Source organism: Salvelinus fontinalis, chromosome 17, assembly GCF_029448725.1.
Source record: "Salvelinus fontinalis isolate EN_2023a chromosome 17, ASM2944872v1, whole genome shotgun sequence".
Taxonomy (NCBI): domain Eukaryota; kingdom Metazoa; phylum Chordata; class Actinopteri; order Salmoniformes; family Salmonidae; genus Salvelinus; species Salvelinus fontinalis.
This window is the reverse complement of record NC_074681.1, coordinates 39,165,522-39,182,688: the sequence shown is the minus strand read 5'-3', so window position 1 is coordinate 39,182,688 and position 17,167 is coordinate 39,165,522. Positions and strand designations below refer to the sequence as shown.

Here is a 17,167-nt window from a genome sequence, read left to right as displayed (position 1 = left end):
GAAAAGAGATATCTTTCGCTATGCTAACATCTCGCAGCGGCATATCCAGTACAGAGATCTGTACCTGTTGAGAAAGGAGAAACCATCAAGCACGGTGTCAGCAGCATGGGGAGGCAAGTGCTGCTATCTGAGGAGGAGAAGAGGAGGCAGCTGAAAATAAAGATATACATTGCATACTTCAATTCGAAAGATGAACCTTTCGTCAAATTTGGGCCGCTTAGACTCCACCACAAAAATGGAGTTGACATTAATCCCACATACGACAATGATGTAAGATGTGCGGAGATGATCGGTCAAATTGCTGACATAATGAGAGAGCCTGTCAACGAAGCTGAAAGCCGCAAAGTATCTTGTCATTCTAATAGACACTGATATACCCAACACCAAATGCGAGTGTCTATGTGCGCTTGTTGGAGGATGGGAAGCCAGTCAATCTCCTGGTGGGACAACAGACCCTTGAGCACTCCCATGCCATTGGTAAGTTGTTTCTCTTTATAGGCTTCATTATTGTGTCAAGTTTAATCATTATTCGTAACGGATAGAATTTAGTTTGTCAGAAATACTTTTGTATAATTGTTTGTGTTGTCATTCGAGGTGTTTTGGATGCCACCAAGGCCACATTTCATACTGTTTTCCCAGAGGAGGACGGAGGGTCATGGATGAAGAAGTCCATCTCCTTCGGGGTAGATGTTGCCTCAGTGAACATGGGCCACCGTGGGGGAGTGATTGCCCACCTGCAGAGAGGCAGGGGGGCATATAATCCCGATCCACTGTATGCCACAATTTATTTGTTACAAACCTCTCTATGATTTAGTTTTATTGGTTAGCAGAGAATGTTAAACAATACTTCACAGGCTAGAGCTGGCAATACTGACCATTCAGAAGAAAGAGCCAAAAGGTGTCTGTCGTGTACGATCTTCTGAATCTCATATGGAAGACGTATCACTTCGGCGGAAAATCCAAACGAGAGCTCTATGTGGCCTGCTGGAGGTCATTTTGCAGGGCGCCGGCAGTGCACCTCCTTGCACAAAGGCGGAGGTAGCGGTCCTGCTGCTGGGTTGTTGCCCTCCTACGGCCTCCTCCACGTCTACTGATGTACTGGCCTGTCTCCTGGTAGCGCCTCCATGCTCTGGACACTACGCTGACAGACACAGCAAACCTTTTTGCCACAGCTCGCATTGATGTGCCATCCTGGATGAACTGCACTACCTGAGCCACTTGTGTGGGTTGTAGACTCCGTCTCATGCTACCACTAGAGTGAGAGCACCGCCAGCATTCAAAAGTGACCAAAACATCAGCCAGGAAGCATAGGAACTGAGAAGTGGTCTGTGGTCACCATCTGCAGAATCACTCCTTTTTTGGGGGTGTCTTGCTAATTGCCTATAATTTCCACCTTTTGTCTATTCCATTTGCACAACAGCATGTGAAATTTATTGTCAATCAGTGTTGCTTCCTAAGTGGACAGTTTGATTTCACAGAAGTGTGATTGACTTGGAGTTACATTGTGTTGTTTAAGTGTTCCCTTTATTTTTTTGAGCAGTGTATTTAATAGAATCTGAGAACTAACAATCAAACTACATAAGCAATTCGCTACACCCACAAAAACAGGTGCTAAAATACGTGCGTGCATGTGACCAATAAAATTTGATGAAAAATATGTTAATTAGGTGTTGGTCCCATGTTTCCTGAGCTGAATTTTTTTTAGTTCTCTCAAATTCTGTGCACAAATTTGTTCACATCCCTGATAGTGAGCATTTCTCCTTTCCCAAAATAATCCATCCACCTGACAGGTGTGACATATCAAGCCGCTGATTAAACAGCATTATCATTACACAGGTGCACCTTGTGCTGGGGACAATAAAAGACCACTAAAATGTTGAGTTGTGTCACACTACACAGTGCCACAGATGTCGTAAGTTGAGGGACTGTGCAATCCACCAGAGCTGTTGCCAGAAAATGTTATGTTCATTTCTGTACCATAAGCCGGCTCCAACGTTGTTTTAGAGAATTGGGCAGTAGGTCCAACCGGCCTCACCACAGACCACGTGTAGCCACACCAGCCCAGGACCTTAACGATACCTACATGTACATACTACCTCAATAAGCCTGACTAACAGGTGTCTGTATATAGCTTGCTACTCTTTTTTTCAAATGTCTTTTTACTGTTGTTTTATTTCTTTACTTAGCTACACACACACATACCTTTTTTTTTTTTTCTTCGCACCATTGGTTAGAGCCTGTAAGTAAGCATTTCACTGTAAGGTCTACACCTGTTGTATTCGGCACACATGACAAATAAACTTTGATTTGAATGCACAGAGATACCGTGACAAGATCCTGGGGCCCATTGTCATGCCATTCATCTGCAGCCATCACCTCATGTTTCACCATGATAATGCACAGCCCCATGTCACAAGGATCTGTACACAATTCCTGGAAGATGAAAATGACCTGCATACTCGTCAGACACGTCCACCCATTGAGCACATTTGGGATGCTCTGGATCAACGTGTAAGACAGCGTGTTCCAGTTCCTGCCAATATCCAGCAACTTTGCACAGTCATTGAAGAGTGGGACAACATTCCACAGGTCACAATCAACAGCCTGATCAACTCTATGCGAAGGAGATGTGTCGAGCTGCATGAGGCGAGGCAAATTATGGTCACACCAGATACTGACCACTTTTCTGATCCACACCCCTACCTTTTTAAAAAATGCAATCTGGATTCCCAGTCATGTGAAAGCCATAGATCAGGCTGTATCACATCCGGCCATGATTGGGTGTCCCATAGGGTGGCGCACAATTTGCCCAGCGTCGTCCAGGTTTGGACATCATTGTAAATAAGAATTTGTTCTTAACTGACTTACCTAGTTAGATAAAAGGTTAAATATAAATTTATTTATTTTAAATTAGGGACTAACCCATCTATTTAGAGTGACTGATTTCCTTATATGATTTAACTCCATAAAATCTTTGAAATTGAAGCATGTTGCGTTTATATTTTTTTTCAGTGTAGTAAAAAGTTAAGTATTTGATCCTATATTCATAGCACGCAATAACTACTTCAAGCGTTTGACTACAAACATGGATGCATTTGCTGTTTGTTTTGGTTGTGTTTCAGATTATTTTGTGCCCAATAGAAATTAACGATAAATAATGTAGTGTCATTTTGGAGTAACTTTAATTTTTAAATAAGAATAGAACGCTTCTAAACATTTCTACATTAATGTGGGTGCTTCCATGATTACGGATAATCCTCAATGAATCGTGAATGATGTGAGAAAGTTAAACGCACAAATATTATACCCCCCAAGACATGCTAACCTCTCACCATTACATTAAGAGGGGAGGTATGATATTGGTGCGTCCAACTTCCCTACTTTGTCTGTCTTAAGTAACCTTTAGTAGGTATCAGAAATACATAAATTATGTTTTGTATGGCTATGAGGCCAGGCTGTTAGGATACAGTAGCTGTTGATTCAGGGGAATACATGACAGGCACTAATTTGCAATATAGCTTATGTTGTTAGCTTGGCTATTAGAACATAAGGCTTAAGCAGACTGGCAGAGAGAAAACAGTGACAACAGAGAGAAGGTGCTGAGACAGATAAGACAGCACAACAAGGCGGCAAACAAAATGGCTAGAGCAGACGTACAGTTACAGTGATGAGTTGGTGTTTTTACATATTGCATTGGTTTTAAACATCAGCTGGTAAAAAAACAGGACGAGTACCATGTCTCACCAGTCACTGGTACAGAAATGGTTGACTGATTAGTACTTGGGGTAACGGTCTTGCTGGAAGACCCACTTGCGGCCAAGTGTCCGCCTACTGGCAGAGGCAACCAGGTATTTGGCTAAAATATTCTGGTACTAGGTAAAGCTCATGATGCCATTGACCTTAACAAGGGCCCTAGGACCAGTGGAAGCAAAATAGCCCCATAGTACCAGGACATTTTAGCCAAAAGCCTGGTTGCCTCTGCCAGGAGGTGGACACTTGGCCGCAAGTAGATCTTCCAGCAAGACAATAACCAAGCACACATCAAAATCCACAAAGAAAAGGTTACTTGACCACATAATCAACATTTTGCAATTGCCATCTCAGTCTCTGCCATTGAAAACCTGTGGTTTGAATTGAAGAGGACAGTCCATAAACGCAGGCTAGGATATTAAGAATCTGGAAAAATTGTGTATAGAGGAATGGTCTAAGATTCCTCCCAATGTGTTCGCCAATTGCATAAAACATTTTTTTAAATGTCTTTCTCCTCACAAGTGTAGGGTGCTGGAGTACTGAAAACAGTACTGCCGTTTTCAGTGCGGAGCAGGCAGTGATGTGGGCTGGAGTGGATAAAATGTCAGGGCCGAATTCTAGTCCCAGTCCGTCCGTATTCATTACGCCGATTCTGTTACAAAAAACGTATTAAAACGGAAGCAAACAGAACGGGAGGGACCTAACTGAAAGTGTCCCAGCATAGAAACTCTAGTTTTAGTTGCGAAACTGTTTGGCTAAGGATTACATCCCAGGTTTGTTCTAGCTGGTTAACGTTCTAGCACGTAACGTCACGTAGGAAAATAACGGTCCATTAATCCCAATTTCTATATGCAGAAATGCAGCCGTTTCTCAATAAAAACTATGTAGGCAGCTTGTTGGACATAAAATGACTTTTCCCTAGTAGCAGTCGGGTTGGCACCCACAAAACCCACAGAAAAGAAAATTAGTACGGATAGCTAACTTCTTCAGCTAACTCTTGACTTGTTAGCTAACGTTAGCTTCACAGTGAAATCAAATAAACGGTGGTGAAATTGCCTTGGGTTTGTGAGGTTCCTAAATTAGTTATTGAATATAACTATTGCAATCACCACTGCAAACTGTATACACGATAGTCATTTACAAAAACATTACCTTAGGTAGGTGCGTTACCTAGCTAAACACTTAGCTAGCTAACCAAGGCGACATCAAACGAGAATGATTGGAAGCCAGGCAAGATAGCGGTTGTCTCAAAAAAACACGCTAGCTAACTAGCTAACATTCACCTATGTCCTACATCGTATAAAAACAGGACCTTCTCCCCAATACATCGAGCTGGCTACAAGAAAACAGATTCGTTTTTGGTCGTTACCTTATCCTCTCCTTTTTCAGATTTGCCCGTTGAGAAAAGGCTAGACTAGTTTAAACAACGAAGAGGTCGCCACCGTATTCCCCCTCCTTCACCGACCATCATCATGTTAATCCCGAGAACTCAGTTTAGCAGAATTGAAGACGTTCAGACTTCAGAAAATCTCCCTAAATGTTTTTTTTAAATCACGCGACCGCTCGCTCGCGCCCCGTTCTTTTTTCTCCAAACCATCTTGCTCAACAGCATGTTCCTCACATCCCACTGTGCACACATGTCATTTCAACGTGGACTACCAGTTGCATATCACGGATTTGGAAGGGGTAAAAAAATCATATATTAAAAAAAATACCCCCCAAAAAATGATAATTCAATGGATAATATTTCGTTGAGACGTTGATCAATGACATTACAACCTATATTCACCCACTCAAAAAGACAGCCAGAAGTTAGAATTTACAATGTGTTATTTTTTTATGCTTTCAACCATCAAAGAGCACAACCAAATTCCAATGAAAAAACAATGTCGGATTTTTTGTTTAGTTTTCACACAAATGTCTATCACTGTGGCTTTCAACCATTTAAAGGAGTAGTTCACTATTTTACAATTTGGTGTTAGATGGTTCCTCACCCTGAAAGTAGTCTTTAGGCCAAGATAAACTGTCATCCATGGTTCAGTCTTCTTTAAACAGCCACTACAAACTTCAGCTAACTTTCAATGGAAGTGGTAGGGGCATGAGAACACGTGTAAAACAATTATGTGCAAATCACCTGAAATAAATTAAAATCAACTTCATATTTGGTTTGATGTTACTTACAGGTGATTTTATAATTTAAAAGAAAATAACATGCTCACATGCCCCCATCACCTCCATTGAAGTTTACATTTGATTTAGTCCTATTCTTTAACTAACTAGATTTTTGGTAACATGGAGACGTGAATCCAACATATCAATAACTAATTAAGTCAATGGCACAGATGTAACTATCCAAGGAGAAGGTACATTTCCATAAAATGTGGATATTTGGTTCACATCATTACATTTTAAATCCACCAGAGCTTGAAACCTTAGGCCGATTGTATTGTCTATTTATAGTTGAATTCTGGGGTTAATTGAAACAATAGTTGTTGATACACATTTTAAATGGCTTTTACATATTGGATGTTTTACAATAATTACTTTTATTCATGGTTGTTTCTATTGTTTTTAAATGAGCAATATCCCTATATTGGGATCAGGGCTAGGATGAAAAAGGCATCCATTCTGCAGCCAGCATATGTGGGAACTCCTTTAAGACTGTTGGAAAAGCATTCCTCATGAATCTGGTTGATCTATTCATATTGAATCAACCAGGAAACACAATCCGGACAGCCACTGTTTTCCATCAGGGCCAGCCAGATTAGTGGGAGGATGAAGTATTTATACCAAAACACACATGCACTCAAATGTCCAACATCATGTCCATATATCAGAACTGCCCTCATGGAAGTATTCTCTGGTGGCAGGCAGATATTGCCCTTTACTATGCTTTAGGGAATGTATGCTCTGGCAACACTCATGACTCATGCCACAACTGGCCTGTAGGCTTCATGCTCCCTAACCCTACTCTTCATCACATGATCTTGGGAGAGCATCATCAGTGGCCTTCAATGTATTATTTCACTCTCAATTAGCCTTTAGGCTTACTTTTTAGAATAGCCTGTAATAGGGACATTGTAATATAGTTCAATTTGTAACACTCTCTATGAAATTGATTTTTAAATGTCTTTGTGGAAATTTGGTGACCATGACATAATCCTGTGGTTGAAATTTCACCCTCAAAACAACCGTTTTTATAGTCGCTGACTTTTTTTCGAGTCCAATGTATTTTCTACGTAGATTAGACGTCGCAATACATTGGCAAATTAAGTTGAAACAACATTGATTCAACCAGTTTGTGCCCAATGGGTTAGCTATTACAAAGTAAAGTAAAGACATGTATGGCAAAGTGGCGCTGTCCAGCACTTACAATGTCTAATGGTTAAGCAATAACAGGACTCTGGTAACCATATTCCAGGATCTTATTGTCCAGTTCTCTTTCAAATTGAAGAAACCACTTATAAACATGTAACAGAGTTAAGAATGTACTGTAAACTCACTCCACAGCTAGCTTAAATGGTCGCCGATGGAGCTATCGAATTAGATATTTCCCGACAGCTCAAACGGTTGGTATGTTGTCAAGGGGGGGGGCGGTTACGTGTGTTAGCGAGCAGAAAATCAGTGGTTTGAGTTTGATATGGGGGCAGGGACAATGGAGGAAGCTATACTGTTAGCAGGACATTGATGTCTGTTTCAATGAGACGATTCTCTAAAGGTGGATATTGTGTCACACAGCCAGATGGGCATCTGAGAGTCTTGATCTATGTTAAAAAAAATATATATATTTTTTTTAAAGTGTGAGATGAGTCTGGCATACTGGTTGATGACAGCTTGGTGATGGGGAGTACCTCTAAATTATATCCTTTATATCAGCTTTTCCCACACTCCCAAACTCGGTCCTGGGTGAACGTTTAGTTTTTTGCCCTAGCACCACAGAGCGGATTCCAATAACCAAAGCTTGATAATGAGTTGGTTATTTGAATCAGCTGTGTGGTGCTATGGCAAAAAACAGGACTGAGTTTGGGAAACCATGCTTTATCTGGCTGCATTTACACAGGCAATTCAATTACAACAAAATTATTGGAAAAGATCTGATTGGTTGAAAGACCAGCTATTGGCAAAAGATTACTCTCCCTGTGTAAACACGGCCTCTTAATGCCACTTTCACCGTGATTTTGTTTTACTCATCCTTGGTAAACATGAAATCATCAGTCAACCTGCATGCTTTCAAACATTGGAGTAACTAGAGCATTCATGCTGAATCACACAATGTCTAATTTATTCTAATGAAGAGAGACATTTCAGACACCTGCATCTTCCCCAGGACAACATTTGTTATTAAATAATCACATAGGCTGCGTTTAGACAGACAGCCCAATTCTGATGTTTTTTTCTCACTAAATGGTATTTTGACCAATCAGATCAGCTTTGAAAAAGATCTGATGTGATTGGTCAAAATACCAATTAATGGAAAAAATATTAAAATCGGGCTACCTGTGTGAATGCCCTCAAACTCACTTAACAGCGACCCCAGTGTTGAGCTGAGCGCAACAGTAGATCCGGGTCACGGCACTACTGTAAAGGACTTCACACTGCTTGTTTAGCGAGTACCGCTTACTCCTGATTCGGCTCACACAAGGCTCAAATCCAGGACCTCCGCGTTGCCAGGATAAGTGACCGTCGTCCTGAAGCGTCTTAACTGTCAGCGCAACCCGAAAAGCTAGCAATTCAACACTTTATGGTGAGGAGTAAGTTTCACACATCCTCATGTGCTACACTTAAAGTGTGAGGAAAGAAAGATGTAGTTTTGGAACTATCCCTCCAAATGCAGCACTTTGTAGGGTGAATGTCACTGAACTTAGCTACAGCCAAACTCGATCCACTTCAAAAGAAAGAGTGCTCTTTTAAATGAAGTCTAATCAAGAAGATGAAACAAAAAGACCCATTCCATATTCAATGTATTTGCTAGCGGTAAATCGACCCCTTTATACAGTGTTCCTTGTACTTTTGCCTGTGGACAATAAGGAAATTGAGGCTGCCATCCTCAATGTGTCATTGGAATTTCATCACACTGAAACTCAAATTATTTTTTAACTGCGCTGAGAAAATACACTTTTGGAATAACTTTTGTTTTGTTAATTTCATCCAATTAACATTGATTTTACTTGAAACGTAAATCCTTGTTAAAACATTATATAAACATACTTTCCCTCAGTACAGGGTCCTAAAACAGGTTTCATTGAATTTCAGCTAAAGCATCAACAGTCCACTAACCTGAAATGAGAGACAAATTGAGTTACTCACAGAGGCTAAAAGCCACACCGGTTGTGCTGACCTTAAATTCACCTGAGCGCCAGAAGGATAATCACACCATAACACTGGTCCACTAAGCCCCCACACCCAATCATCCCATTGGCTGATCGACAGTGGTTGCTATGGCAGCAGTCTAAATGTGCATGAGCAAAAGCACAAGGTAGATTTTTATCAAGAGATGGATGACTGGTGTAGATTTGATTTTCATGTAGCATAAAGACGTTTCAGTACAAAAGTCCTCCCCAGGTAATTTTGTGCAAAATGGTCATGGTTAAACTGCAGGAGTTATGGCCAGTATTCAGTGCCAAAGTGAGACAATTGAGATCAGAACGGAGTGTAGGGAAGTCACTAATCAGGATGTGACCAAGGCATGTAGAAGTTCCTCCTAATAAGATAACCACTGCTAACTCACTTAGAAATCATTAACAATATACAATTATCATCGGGAAGTTCTTTGAGTTTGCAAATTCTAACCAAAACCGAGTCAAATCATGAAAGCAAAAAACAAAACAAAAATCTAAACCACTCCAGGTTTTAATTTGTAGTTTCTCCTAATTCTATTGTTCTTCAACTCCATTTTCTTCAAACTTTGAGGAGACATTGTTACCAGTGATCTGACCAATTCACCAGTGATCTGACCACACCTCCTGTGGTTGCAGCAGATATGCTGTAATAAACACCATATCTGCTTGAGCCACGTTGTCTTGGGTCTGTAATCTACAGTGGACAGCAATACTGTATGGATTGCCTCATGGATGGAGAAACCCATCTTATCTTCAGTCAGTCCCCTTGCTCTAATGCCAAAGATCAAGACAAACGAGACACAGAAAACAGACTTAAGTATGAGTCTACAGCCTCACACTCTATCACCATGCCTGGTTACTTAAAACCTTTAGCCATTGTTCCATGGCTGCTTTTGTGGTGTAGCTGAATATGGTTAAAGGTAGGTTCGGGCTGATCCTAAATCAGTTGTTAACAGGCATGAGGTAACCTGAGCTCTACCACCTGACCACCATGTGATTGGCACAAGGCCTCCCAAGCAACTAATACCCCTCTGAGATAAAGGAGAGCTTTGGGAACACGGGAAAGAGAAAGAGAGGGAGAGAGTGAGAGAGAGAGTGAAAGTGAGAGAGAGTGAAAGTGAGAGAGGTCGAGACAGAGAGAAAGAGGCAAAAAGAGAGAGAGGGTAAGTGGAAGGATAGAAAATGGGGCGTAAGGAGAAAAAAAGAGGGATTAAGGATCATATTACTAACATATACAGTAGCAGTCAAAAGTTTGAACACAGTTGGATACAAAAATGTCCAAGGGACATGGGAGAGTTTGTTCGTACTGGTACCCAGGGTTGGAGCCACTTGTCAAGGCTGTGGGTGCCCAGAGATGCCCCACTCTCTGGGTGTTTGGTGAGTTTATAAGGAAGTAGAGAAAGAGGAGGGTTATTCCATGATAGCTCTGTATATGAGAGGCTCGATATAATCCTCTCTGTAACGGGAGTTGATGACTCGCTGTCTTTTGGAGCCCTGCTTCACCTCCTCCTCCGTGAAGATCCCGTCGAAGCGCATGTCTGATGCCTTGGACTGAAGGAGTGAGAGACACAGGCCATGAGAACGTTAGTGACCGCTTAGCTATGAGTTAAGGTGGCACCATTAAAAAGGTAGTATCAATGTATCATAAATACAATTGAAAAAATACATTTACAACAATACCAGTCAAAGGTTTGGACACACTTACTCATTCCAGGGTTTTTCTTTCTTTTTAACCCCTTTTTCGTGGTATCCAAATGTTAGTAGTTACTGTCTTGTCTCATCGCTACAAGTCCCGTTTCGGGCTCGGGCGAGACGAAGGTCGAGAGCCATGCGTCCTCCGAAACACAACCCAACCAAGCCGCACTGCTTCTTAACGCATCCAACCAGGAAGCCAGCCGCACCAATGTGTCGGAGGAAACACCATACACCTAGCGACCTGGTCAGCGTGCACTGCGCCCGGCCTGTCACAGGAGTCGCTAGTGCGCGATGAGACAAGGATACCCCTACCGGCCAAACCCTCCCTAACCCGGACGACGCTATGCCAATTGTGCATCGCCCCATGGACCTCCCGGTCGCGGCCGGCTGCGACAGAGCCTGGGCTCGAACCCAGAGTCTCTGGTGGCACAACTAGCACTGCGATGCAGTGCCTTAGACCACTGCGCCACCCAGGAGGCTTGGTTTTTCTTTATTTTTACTATTTTCTACATTGTAGAATAATAGTGAAGACATCACAACTATGAAATAACACATCGCTTTCATGATTCCCATCGTGAAGCATGGAGGAGGAGGTGTGCTGGTGTGGGGGTGTTTTGCTGGTGACACTGTCAGTGATTTATTTAGAATTCAAGGCACACTTAACCAGCATCGCTACACAGCATTCTGCAACAACACGCCATCCTATCTGGTTTGCGCTTAATGCGACTATAATTTGTTTTTCAACAGGACAATGACCCAACACACCTCCAGCCTGTGTAGGGGCTATTTGACCAAGAAGGAGAGTGATGGAGTGCTGCATCAGATGACCTGGCCTCAACAATCACCTGACCTCAACCCTAATTGAGATGATTTGGGATGAGTTGGACCGCAGAGTGAAGGAAAAGCAGCCAACAAGTGCTCAGCACATGTGGGAACTCCTTCAACACTGTTAGAAAACCAATCCAGGTGAAGCTGGTTGAGAGAATGCCAAGAGTGTGCAAAACTGTCATCAAGGCAATGGGTGGCTACATTGAAGAATCTGAAATATATTTTGATTTGTTTAACAATATTTTGGTTACTACATGATTCCATGTGAGTTATTTCATACTTTTGATGTCTTGACTATTATTCTACAATGTAGAAAATAGTAAAAATAAAGAAACCCTGGAATGAGGTAGGTGTGTCCAAACTTTTGAGTGATACTGTATATTCAAATATCCAAAATCCAAAGCTAAATATTCAAAGGTGAAGTGTATTATTAATATCATGAATTTGGCATCCTATTTATAGGGATAATGGTAACTACTTCTAAACTTCCAAAGATCCAATCAACCATGGACGAATGATAGTATACATCTCTACACTGGAATGATGGTGTCCTTTGTTGGGCAAATCAGATGTCAATGTAGCCAACATAAACCCAACCTCACTCTGAATTTACTTTCACATACAGCTTGTGCAAGAAAAGTAGAAGAGTTATTTAGGTAGTCTACACAAATGAGTACGGAAGCGGATCAATATTTTAATGTGTTGCCATGTTAGCTCAGCTGAAAAAGAACACAGCTTCTTTTCCAAAGCTAAGCAAGGTACATAGAGGCAGGCATCTGGATGGTAGACTTGTTCTCACTGAAGTGCATTACCTCTCTTATGTAGGAGTCACTGTTTAGGCAGAAATCACGGACAGTGGTTTCACATTTTATTTAAATATTCAGTACCTCTATTTAGGTTGACACAACATTGAAACAAGGTCAAATAAAATGTGTTTAATCAAATCTAAAATTCAACATACAGTAATTTCACCCAACCAATTGAATATAGGATGAAAAACATTTCTATGTGGAATTTTCTACGCAATTTCAACATATACATAGTCCTGATGATTATGTTGAACATAGATTGATTGACTTCTCTCCCCTTTCACCTCTCGTAAGAATTCACACATTCTCCATTGTCTTGCCCCCATGACCAATCTCCCACACTTTCAGATTAGCTTTATTAAATCACATTATTCTTAGTTTTGGTCTTGGTTTGTCATTGGGTAATTCATAACCTCAGTATGGCTCTCCTATTCATTGTGAAGCTATCCAACACACCCACACGCTCTGACCTCTTGTAGCCAATCACAATGGAACTACAGGAACAATCAAGCCTAATGAACCACTTGCTTTTCCCCAGAGCATAATATTGAGAGACTCTGGCAATGGAGGTTTCAACCAAAACCATTATATATGGCTCTGATTTCTTTGTTATACTTGGCTATGAGCAAAGTTCCTTTGATTAAAACCCTTTTCTTCAGAAAACAGTGTATTGCATTTATTGTAAATCATAAAAATGAGTGGTCTGTGAAACAGGAAACTGGGCATTAAAGGTAATAGGGATTATGTTTTCCCTTGATCGATGGCTTCGTCAATGACTGGTTTATGTTAGTATTACTGAATGTAAGCAGTGTAATGAATAACACAGGCACATTGATACCTATCGAGTAATTCAGTGGGTTTGACAAAAAGAAGTAATGAAAAAAGCTAAAGAAAATCACAAAAATACTAACAAGATCTCTAAAAATGCATATGGCCTACAGTATGAGTAGGAAGCGTACACTTAGTAAGTTGCCCCACTTAATATCCTCATTGCAACAATATTTAATGAAAAGTTTTCCAATGTAATATGATGCCTATTTTGGGATGATGCCTAAATTAAAATGTATTGTATTAAAATGTAAAGTGTATTAAGTAGGCCCAAGTCATTACAAATTTTGCTCAAGAAATACAACATAAGTCATCCAACAGCTTTGGGGTTTTTGATATCAATTGAAACGGCAATATACTTTTACTTCGAAAAGTATTTTCATGTGGACATATTGTGGTTTTCCTCTCATTTTATAATTCTCAGACGCAGGTGATCTTATGATAACTAAATCCTTCTTAAAGTAATAACCACACACATTTCTCCATCTGGCAGAGACACATGGAAAAGGCAAACAAAGCTGCACAGTTCAAGGCTTGGCATTTCTGCCCGTCCTTCAGCAGATGTTGATATGATCCTCCGCCAAGGCCGGGGGAGGGGTGAGGAGTGAGGGCCCCCGGCCCAAAGGTGATGCTCATCAGCCAGTCTGGCTGCAGGTGGCTCTCTGTCAGTCTCCTGGAGAAAAGCAGAGCTGAGCAGAGTCGATGAACCAGCCACCTGCCTGCCTCCCTCCCTGCCATCTGAACATAGTCCTCACAGCAGGTCTCTCTCTGCCCTACAGAGACAGAAACCTGACAGAACTCCCTCTGTGGTTTTGAGGCCATTTATGCAGTGCCTGTACATCTCATGAAAGGTTTGCTTTCCTGGGTTTTCAGTGCTAGTTTTTCTCGACAGTGGCATGGAGAGGGAAAGAGCGAGGGGAGAGAGAGAGAGACAGAGGGGTGAGGAATCAAGGTGTGGGTGGTAATTGGACCTGAAGTAGCTGCATCATGCCAGGTCTGCTTCAGTGGTAGAGGGGAGCGGAATCAGGCTTGGGGAGGAAGAGCACAATGGCCTAGTGTGGTGAGCTCAGGAAGTGTGGTGCATGGGACCATGGCAGGACTACTAGGATAGAACTAGAACTGAGTAGAACACACACAATACCTGGGAAACATTCAGAGGTCGACCCAGCACATAAATCAATGTAAGTTGCGGCAGCAGTCAGTACAGTATATAATGAATGATTATTACATATCGCATCCCCTGCCTGTAGAATAATGACACACTGAATGAACCAATTACAAAACGATTCCACTTCCGTAGAAGATTGTCTGTCACTCACTTGCACAGAGTTTGAGTCATTTCCTTTACATACCCATAGTTAGTCTATGGCTGCCTAATACTTTTACTGGCACCGTGGCGTCATACATACAGTATATCAGCTGACACGCCTAGAAAGCTAGAGTAAACTGCTCATCGAAGAAGACAAGAAACATCACAGAAAATAGCACCCTAAGTTTCCTGTTCAAAGAACACAATGTTCTGAGACATTTTTTTATTTTTATTTTTATTTCACCTTTATTTAACCAGGTAGGCAAATTGAGAACACGTTCTCATTTACAATTGCGACCTGGCCAAGATAAAGCAAAGCAGTTCGACACATACAACAACACATAGTTACACATGGAGTAAAACAAACATACAGTCAATAATACAGTGAAAAATAAGTCTATATACAATATGAGCAAGTGAGGTGAGATAAGGGAGGTGAAGGCAAACAAAATATATATATAAATAAATAAAAATATTTAAAAAGGCCATGGTGGCGAAGTAAATACAATATAGCAAGTAAAAAAAAGTAAAAAAAGTAGAGATAGTAGAGATAGAAAAAAGTAGAGATAGAAATAATGGGGTGCAAAGGAGCAAAATAAATAAATAAATAAATACAGTAGGTAAAGAGGTAGTTGTTTGGGCTAAATTATAGATGGGCTATGTACAGGTGCAGTAATCTATGAGCTGCTCTGACAGCTGGTGCTTAAAGCTAGTGAGGGAGATAAGTGTTTCCAGTTTCAGAGATTTTTGTAGTTCGTTCCAGTCATTGGCAGCAGAGAACTGGAAGGAGAGGCGGCCAAAGGAAGAATTGGTTTTGGGGGTGACCAGAGAGATATACCTGCTGGAGCGCGTGCTACAGGTAGGTGCTGCTATGGTGACCAGCGAGCTGAGATAAGGGGGGACTTTACCTAGCAGGGTCTTGTAGATGACCTGGAGCCAGTGGGTTTGACGACGAGTATGAAGCGAGGGCCAGCCAACGAGAGTGTACAGGTCGCAGTGGTGGGTAGTATATGGGGCTTTGGTGACAAAACGGATGGCACTGTGATAGACTGCATCCAATTTATTGAGTAGGGTTTTGGAGGCTATTTTGTAAATGACATCACCGAAGTCGAGGATTGGTAGGATGGTCAGTTTTACAAGGGTATGTTTGGCAGCATGAGTGAAGGATGCTTTGTTACGGAATAGGAAGCCAATTCTAGATTTAACTTTGGATTGGAGATGTTTGATGTGAGTCTGGAAGGAGAGTTTACAGTCTAACCAGACACCTAGGTATTTGTAGTTGTCCACATATTCTAAGTCAGAGCCGTCCAGAGTAGTGATGTTGGACAGGCGGGCAGGTGCAGGCAGCGATCGGTTGAAGAGCATGCATTTAGTTTTACTTGTATTTAAGAGCAAATGGAGGCCACGGAAGGAGAGTTGTATGGCATTGAAGCTCGCCTGGAGGGTTGTTAACACAGTGTCAAAAGAAGGGCCAGAAGTATACAGAATAGTGTCGTCTGCGTAGAGATGGATCAGAGAATCACCAGCAGCAAGAGCGACATCATTGATGTATACAGAGAAGAGAGTCGGTCCAAGAATTGAACCCTGTGGCACCCCCATAGAGACTGCCAGAGGCCCGGACAACAGACCCTCTGATTTGACACACTGAACTCGATCAGAGAAGTAGTTGGTGAACCAGGCGAGGCAATCATTAGAGAAACCAAGGCTGTCGAGTCTGCCGATGAGGATGTGGTGATTGACAGAGTCAAAAGCCTTGGCCAGGTCAATGAATGCACAGTATTGTTTCCTATCGATGGAGGTTAAGATATCGTTTATGACCTTGAGCGTGGCTGAGGTGCACCCATGGCCAGCTCTGAAACCAGATTGCATAGTGGAGAAGGTATGGTGGGATTCGAAATGGTCGGTAATCTGTTTGTTGACTTGGCTTTCGAAGACCTTAGAAAGGCAGGGTAGGATAGATATAGGTCTGTAGCTGTTAGGGTCAAGAGTGTCCCCCCCTTTGAAGAGGGGGATAACCGCAGCTGCTTTCCAATCTTTGGGAATCTCAGACGACACGAAAGAGAGGTTGAAAAGGCTAGTAATAGGGGTGGCAACAATTTCAGCAGATAGTTTTAGAAAGAAAGGGTCCAGATTATCTAGCCCGGCTGATTTGTAAGGGTCCAGATTTTGCAGCTCTTTCAGAACATCAGCTGACTGTATTTGGGAGAAAGAGAAATGGGGAAGGCTTGGGCGAGTAGCAGAGGGGAGGGCAGTGCTGTTGACCGGGGTAGGGGCAGCCAGGTGGAAAGCATGGCCAGCCGTAGAAAAATGCTTATTGAAATTCTCAATTATAGTGGATTTGTCGGTGGTGACAGTATTTCCTATCTTCAGTGCAGTTGGAAGCTGGGAGGAGGTGTTCTTATTCTCCATGGACTTTACAGTGTCCCAGAACTTTTTGGAATTTGTGTTGCAGGAAGCAAATTTCTGCTTGAAAAAGCTAGCCTTGGCTTTTCTAACTGCCTGTGTATATTGGTTTCTAGCTTCCCTGAAAAGTTGCATATCACGGGGGCTGTTCGATGCTAATGCAGAACGCCATAGGATGTTTTTCTGTTGGTTAAGGGCAGTCAGGT

At 41.8% G+C, this 17,167-nt stretch overlaps 1 protein-coding gene across 3 annotated transcripts in view; it reads right to left on the bottom strand.

Moving 5' to 3' along the window:
• LOC129814337 (CMP-N-acetylneuraminate-beta-1,4-galactoside alpha-2,3-sialyltransferase-like) overlaps positions 1-5,407 on the bottom strand; it is an 81,564-nt gene extending 76,157 nt beyond the window's left edge. Inside the window, exon 1 of one of the 3 annotated variants that reach the window (XM_055867411.1) lies at positions 5,120-5,407. The gene's annotated coding sequence lies outside the window, so the exon portion shown is untranslated. Of the gene's footprint in view, positions 1-4,902; positions 4,965-5,119 lie in introns of those variants that run through there. The other 2 variants (XM_055867413.1, XM_055867412.1) reach the window with 2 other exon arrangements.
• Positions 5,408-17,167: the final 11,760 nt, after the last annotated feature.